General features: G+C 45.3%; 1 pseudogene across 1 annotated transcript; it reads left to right on the top strand.

The window, feature by feature from the left end:
• Positions 1-5,086: 5,086 nt before the first annotated feature.
• On the top strand, positions 5,087-6,231 carry LOC148874509 (short-chain dehydrogenase reductase 3b-like; annotated as a pseudogene). The gene is made up of 2 exons (XR_016105527.1): positions 5,087-5,100; positions 5,267-6,231. The product of XR_016105527.1 is annotated as a short-chain dehydrogenase reductase 3b-like (transcript).
• Positions 6,232-7,845: the final 1,614 nt, after the last annotated feature.

Below are 7,845 nucleotides of genomic sequence, written 5' to 3' on the forward strand. Positions count from 1 at the left end.
AGGGTGATGCCTTATACCGGTTAGCCAGCACAAGCACCAATACCATGAGAATCGTGTATATAGAGAACCTACCTCGGCTCAACATTCTTGGGGGGGGGGGCAGAAGAGGTCGCTCTTATTGCACAAATAGAGCTGAGCTGGATTGACCCACTTGCGAGCTACCTACTCCACGAGACCCTCCCTACAGATTGCAACGCAGCCAGAAGGGTAGAGCGACAGGCAGCCAAGTACATCATGATAGATGGATGGCTATACCGAAGATCCTACACGCTCCCCTACATATGCAGTTTGCGACCCTTAGAGGCTGAGTTCGTTCTTTGCGACACTCATGAAGGACTGTGTGGTGAACACTTGGGGGGCAGGGCTCGCTCAGAAAGCACTGTGACAAGGGTACTACTGGCCCATAATGAAGGTAGATGCACTCGAGCTTGTCAAGAAGTGCGATAAATGCCAAAGGCACGCAAATATCTACCACCAACCTGATGCCGACCTGAAGTACCTTACTAGCCCATGGCCCTTCGCACAATGGGGAATCGACATTCTTGGACCAATCCCACCAGCGACAAGACAGAGGAAATTTTTTGTGGTAGTGGTGGATTACTTCACAAAGTGGGTGGAGGCAGATCCCTTGGCAACAATCATGGCCCGAAGTGTACAAAACTTCTTTTGGAGGAATATAGTATGCCGCTTCGAACTATCTCGGGTACTTATCTCATACAACGGTAAGCAGTTCGAAGATATCAAGTTTCAGAACTGGTGTTCCAAGATGGGGATACAATAGAACTTCACCTCGATAGCACACCCCTAGGAAAATGGGCAGACAGAAGTCATGAATAGATCTATACTTCGTGGACTAAAAGCTCGCTTAGCCTGAGCTAGGGACTATGGGTGGATGAGTTGCCCATTGTACTATGGGCTTACCGAACCACCATCAAGACTACCATAGGTGAAACCCCCTTCAACCTCACCTATGGCACGGAAGCGGTCATCCCAGCCAAGAATGAGGTACCTACATTACACATGGAGGCATACGACAATGAAACAAACGATGACGATCTCCGTACCAACCTCGACCTGATAGAAGAAGTACAGGACCTAGCATACATTCGGACTGCAGCTTACCAGCAAAAGGTGGCCTGGTACTATAACACTCGAGTCAAGAAGCAACACTTCCGTGTCGGAGACCTAGTCCTTCAGAAAGTTATGGTGCCCAGGCCCGGTGTCGGTAAGCTCAAACCAAACTGGGAAAGCCCCTACCGAGTAAAGCGAATACTTGGGAAAGGTACGTACGAGCTCGAAACCTCAGAAGGGAAATAGGCACCTCAAGCTTGGAACATCAGCAATTTAAGGCGATACTACCTATGACCGCTGAACTAGGGAGCAGACTACAAGTCACTCTCAGGAGTCCAAGAACTAGGGATACCAAGTTGACAAAAGGCTTCAACATCCTACAAGTCCCAGTCACCTTTTCAGCATGGGCGGATGAACCCCAGTCGCCTCCTCAGCATGGGCAGATAAGCCTCAGTTGCCTTCTTGACACGGGCAGACAAGCCCCAGTCGCCTCTTCGACAAGGGCAAATCGGTTTTAGTTGTTTCTTTCGCATAAACAAGTTACCTCCAAAGGCCTAAGGCATAGATAGCTCGAGTATAAGCCCTACGATGTCTAGTTCAGCATATAACATCAGGTTGGACCTACTAAGGATAACCGATATCTAGACGAGTAGCCCGTGCACAAGTAGAGCGGGTATACATCCCGTGGTTCCACCCACCTCGGTGTACAATTATGTGAGGTTACACTACTAAGCCCTTGTGGATAGTTCGGGGTGACCAACACTTAGAAAATTCTCTTTGGTTACCCTAACTTATTATCTAGCCTGGTAGCACGACAGTTCAGGGAAACCCATACACCCATTGCTTCCGTTAGAAAAGTTGATTGCATGGCATTTAACAAGAAATGTATTTTATTGATAGAGAACTCATTACAATATATACATATATATATATATACATATATATATATATATACTGAGCTCGTAGGCCTGGAATACAATTTGAGAGACGTATTCCCCTTGCTTCCCTTCACCCTTGCCCGAAGCCTCAACGGAAGAACCGGCCTTGTCACCAGCACCATCGAGCAGCTCACCATCGCTCTCTGCTTCGGAGTCTGAGTCTTCAGCGGATTCAAGGGCCATCGCCTCCATAATCCACGAGGTAGTAATGACACTAAGATTGAGCTGTGAGAACTCGCGCTTGGTAAGTCACCTGCTGAGCTTGAAGCATTTGTGGTAGCCCTCCCACCATGCAGTGGGTAGCCGCCTGAGCCCCAAGCTGGGCAGCCAATAGCTCAGCCCAGCTCATGACCTCCTCTGCATATACCGTGCATTTGCTTTTGAGGAGTCTGTATTTTGGAGTCAGGATGCTCCGAACTGCTCCCTCACTGCCCAAAGAAGCGGCTGACGTAGGGGCAGGTTCCAAAGAAGCTTTAGGTGCACGAGGTGGGGTTTTCCCTGATTCCTCGACTAAATCGATTATTGGAGGCATGGTAGAGGGTTGTTCGGGCTCAGAAATGACGGGCTACTGTGACTCAGTGCTAGCTCTTTTGGAAGCTCGCTTCTTCTTTCCCTTCATCCGCTCAAAAAGCTTGTCTGCAACAAGCTTCATGGGAGCTACAACAAAAATGTGGCATTAGCAACATTATTAGAAATAGAATGCCAACAGTAAAAAATGAAGCTCTAACTCTAAACCGAGTCAACCTACTAGGACTCAAGCTAGCTTGCACGAGCTTATCTTCGGCGATGTAGTCCACAAAGTTGAGGCCGAGCTCCACCCATGACTAGAGCGTTTCCCTTGTCTTCAGGTACAACCTAACACCAGAAACCTGAATGGCTGCCCTCCAATGGGTTGGAAAAGACCACCCCTTGGGACTGCGAACCACGAAGTAACCCTGCTTCCAGGCCAGGATTCTATTGGGAAGTTTGTGTAAAAGCTTGTAGCCCGGGTGATGAGACAAATAGTAGGTTTGCCTATGCTGGGGAAGAACTCAAGAAGCGCTCTTTTTGATAGGCAGGATTGAAGAAAAAATGTCAAGGTAGAGGGGCAGGTTGTAATCATTGAAAAGTGATATAGTCCCTACTACGTTGCGGATGGAGTTCGGGTGTAAATAGTCTATAGTGATGTTAAAAAATTTCAAGACCTCTATTATTAGGGGATGCGAAGGTAAACGGAGGCCAACCGCGAGTTGCTCCTCAAAAATCATGATCTCATTGTGATCGTGCTCCCAAGGGAAGCTGCCTGTGGGGAGGCTGTAGGTGAACTCGCTTGGAAGGTTGTATTGGTCAACTAAGGCATGAAGCCTGTCCGTGGTCATCATCGAGGGGCCAAAGTTGTCCAGCACTCGACCTCGATGCGAAGTAGAGATCGGGTTATCCAAGGCCTCTTGTGCCTCCCGGGATGACTGCACCTCAGACAGGCCATGGACTCCCTCTGGACCCGAGATAGCCTCGTTACGGCTATCGACCTAGGCCAAGGAACCCCCTCGGCCTCATCTAAAAGACTATCAAAACCAAAGGCATACATAACGGCGAACTAAGCTAAATTGGAAAGAGGAGCTAGGGAGACTCACCAAGAAGAACGACCAAACTAGAGGGAAGTGGCGAACTGGCGAACCCGAGCTAAAGAAGCTAAGCGCGACCTCGGATCAAAGAATAGTAAGCTTACGATGAGAAAAATGAGCCTCGGGCCCCCCTATTTATAGACACTATACTAAGGAATCAACAGTCCAGATCAAAGCAATCTAATGGTTCCTAAGAAAAACCGCTTGCATGACCCACGAGGATGAAATCGATTTAGTGCACTTTTTGGCCCGACGTCGTAACAGGGGGACACGTGGATGTGACTTGACATAAGTGATAACTCAGCATAATCAGTCTGACACATGGATGTGACTCGGCATAAGTGATGACTCAGCATGATTAGTTTGACGAAGAGCAACCTCGGGTATCCTGTTATCCTGAACTAAAGTTGCTTCAAGCCAAGACCATCCCAAGCTAGGATCACTTTGGCACCAGGTCGCTGCGAGTATAGTAGTACCAGGTCCACAACGAACCAAGCACGGACAGTTAGATCACCTCAAGAGGAGTCCACCTTGGAACAAGCCTACCCCGGTGCAAGGGCACCTCAGTACTATAGCACTTCGGCATTCACATCAGGTCAAGTCTAAAGAGCACGACCTCAGGTGATGCAAGTCACCACGTGGTCACTCTAAGGACTTCACCACTGTATCCCACATCTTACGGGGTCATGCTTTGTAACGGCTGGTATTATCTCACCCACTCCCTGATTCAAGCGGAAATGGGGAACCTTACCAGTTGGTGGCGTTATCCCCAACTAACACGGCAATGGATCCTGTCACAATGAGAATCTTGGACTAACTCCACCAAACCCATGCCGACTCTAGTATATAAAGACCTCACCCCCCAGGGGCGAACGGTATGCGTAATCTCTACTCTCTAGTCTTCTTGCTTTCTCAACTTCTCATCAACTCGCAATCAAGTACTAACTTAAGCATCAGAGCAACCTCGCCAGATAAACCACCTCGGGTTCTCTGATTCAATTCTCACAGATCAATCAAGTCCGTCGCCAACTGGGAGCTAAGTCACCTCCAGCTAGGAACAGTCGGATTGCACTACATCAAAATGCAGACTTACTTGTCAACGGTCTTTGTTTTATTTTTATTTTTTTTATACAAGCAAAATTCAAATTCATAGACTCATAGTTCAAGAAACCAACATTCGTGTTAAACCACCCCTTAAGTGATTAGATGACATCACATCTCGACCGTCTATTGGGAACATCTATTTGTCAATGTTTATGTCTATTCACAGATTGCTTTCGTTGTAATGACAAAGTCAAGTTGGCATGTGGGTGCTTTTGTCTTGTGAAATTAACACAAGGGTATCAATTTGCCTTATCCATATATCTTTGCAAATGGTGAGCCTGGCTGAAAGCTAAGATTATTAAAGACTCATATCTTCACTTACGGTTAGCTCTCAACAGCCAAAGGATCATCACAGGGACCCCTACTGCAATGTCTGGCCAAAGGTAAAGTCATCTTAATTTCTCTTATCATCCCATCCTTCTTGACGAGCTCGTCTCGTCTCTAGTCTCTACATCTCCCAACCCAATTAAGAGAAGGAATTGAATAATTTCTTGAACAATTAATTAATGCCACAATCTGATCATGATTCATGAATATAATATTGTTTAGGTTAAAGGGCAAAGTTGCCTTAATCACCGGAGCTGCAAGTGGGATCGGCGAGGCCGCTGCAAGATTATTCGCTCAAAACGGTGCTCTAATAGTGATCGCCGATATCCAGGATGAACTGGTCAACAGGTTGTGGATTCTATAGGCATAGATAGAGCAACATACAAGCACTGTGATGTGAGGGACGAGAAGCAGGTGGAGGAGACAGTGGCCTTCACCTTGGACAAGTATGGAAGCCTGGACATCTTGTTCAGCAACGCAGGGATCTTGGTCCTTTAACTGGGATTTTGGAATTGGAGATGAAAGAGTTGGACAAGACCATGGGCATCAATGTGGGCGGGATGGCATGCGCCATAAAGCACGCGGCTCGTGTCATGGTGGCAAGAAAGATACGAGGCTCGATCATATGCACTGCAAGTGTGGGAGCGTCGGTCGGTGGCTGCGCGCCATTTGCCTACACCGCGTCGAAGCATGCTCTGGTGGTATGGTCCGATCGGCTTGTAGTGAGCTGGGGGCCTATGGGATCAGAGTCAACTGCATCTCCCCTTTCGGATTGGCCACGCCTCTGTCGTGTAGTGCCTACAATCTGGATCCAAGTGGCGTGGAAGCACAAGTCTGTGCTGTATCCAACTTGAAGGGTATCGTGTTGAAAGCTAGCCATATAGCAGACGCTGCTCTATTTCTTGCTTCCGATGATTCGGCTTATATCTCTGGACATAACTTGACCGTTGATGGGGGGTTCACTGTCGTTGCTCATAGTTACACAGCCAGCCGATAATGATGATGATGATGGTTGGTTCAAGATTGTGGTAAAGTGATCGACGTGTTTAATTTCGTGTGTGATCGTATCTCTAGCTCTTCTCGAGAGAGAGAGAGAGAGAATTATGGTGTTTGTGTTTGTTTCCATGCATGATTATAAAATATTTCATTCAGGAATGCTTAATTTTTGCTTTTGCTCTTCACGGTTCCGTTGTGCTATTTCCCTGTAAATCCAAATTGGAAACTTCTAAATCGATCGATATCAAGGACGGTTGTTGGGTAGACATACAGTAAAGGAGGAGGGGGTAGAGAGAACGAAGTTACTAAAATGAAGTGGTGTTTTAAATTTTAAATGTTATTTTGTTGAGTTTGGAACATCATTTTTAAATGTATCCACTTCCTGTGTGAAGCCCAAGTTATATAAAAGCATTCCTTGTTCCCTATCTTGAAATCCAACAAACTCAGCAAACCACAAATTTTGGACAATTCTTGTGTCTCCATCAACCAATTTATTATCCCAATTTAAGCTTTGTCTAGATCGTTTCAGGAGGATTTTATATATGTTAACAGATTGCAAAATTAGCACCTCTCTCTCTCTCTCCCTCTGAGTTGGACTTTCGTGAAAAATAATATTAGAATTCGCATATGATTGTGACCTCTGAACAAAACATGACATACTTGGGACCCAAGTAAAAAGCAGATCACTAGTGTTTTAGAGTCTTGGAGAACTCGCTTGAGTTGACGTGATTTACAAAGCCATGGGTTTGTTCCTTGGGATGAATTAGGGATGCAACTTGAGCGGGCCCAAGTTGTGCGATCAATTTACAATGTGGGCTCGACTCAGTTGGAAAGATCAGGTTTGACTTCTTGCTTGGTCCGTTCTCAGGCCTTAGGCCCAAATCTTAGGATTGGGCCTGGGCATAAACCCAGCCCATCCCACCCAACTTGCACCCTTAGCTTGAATGACCATGGCACCTGATTAATTCTAAGAAGGATAGAGCTCTGCTTTTGAAAAACGACAATAAGTGGAAGGCTTTCCTTGTCTCTCTGGTTGCTGAACATGGATTGTAAAGTTTTCATGTTGTGGTTGATAGTGGTAGCAATCCTCTAAACAACATTTGACGTACACCAGTGAAAAGACCACTAATCTAGATCTTGAGTAAGAAATAAGGAATCGGGTTTGAAATTTGATTTGGGTATGGTATATTTTAAAGATTTAAAGAGCAGTCAAGGGCAAAAAAGCTTTTTGGGTAAATTACAAACACCCCCCTGTGCTATGGGGATAGTGACAAAGCCCCTTGTATTTTAATTTGTGACAAAGACCCCCCTGAACTTTAACCATTAGATAAAGATCCCCTTCATTAGTGCTCCATCGGTTAAATTTGAAAAAGATTTTCATCCAACTGTTTGAAATTGTCTAAATGCCTAAACTACCCTTTTCTTTAATTTATGAAATCAACTTACATTTTTTTTTACACTTTATATTGTTCATTGTCTTCTCTATCGAAGTAAACTGAAATGGATATACCGTAAAGGCAACGGTTTATGGACATTTTGTCCTCTTAAACTCTCAGCCCCTTTGTAAAACTTGAAGAAGGGGACTACATGGATGTTGAGATTATAATTTGCCAAATCTTCATGTTTATCGGTGATAATGCTTTCTAATGAGTATGGACAACTGCACCACTTACCTAATAGTGAAACACCTTTAAATGCAAAGGAATTGAAATAAAAACTTGAAAAGAGATCTTAAAACTATTTTTTCTTTCTTTTACATTTGATTTACACAAGAAGCAACACCATATCAAGTTTCAAGGAACATT

This window comes from Nelumbo lutea, chromosome 1 (genome assembly GCF_056320005.1).
Source record: "Nelumbo lutea isolate HS-2025 chromosome 1, American lotus-T2T, whole genome shotgun sequence".
NCBI lineage: Eukaryota > Viridiplantae > Streptophyta > Magnoliopsida > Proteales > Nelumbonaceae > Nelumbo > Nelumbo lutea.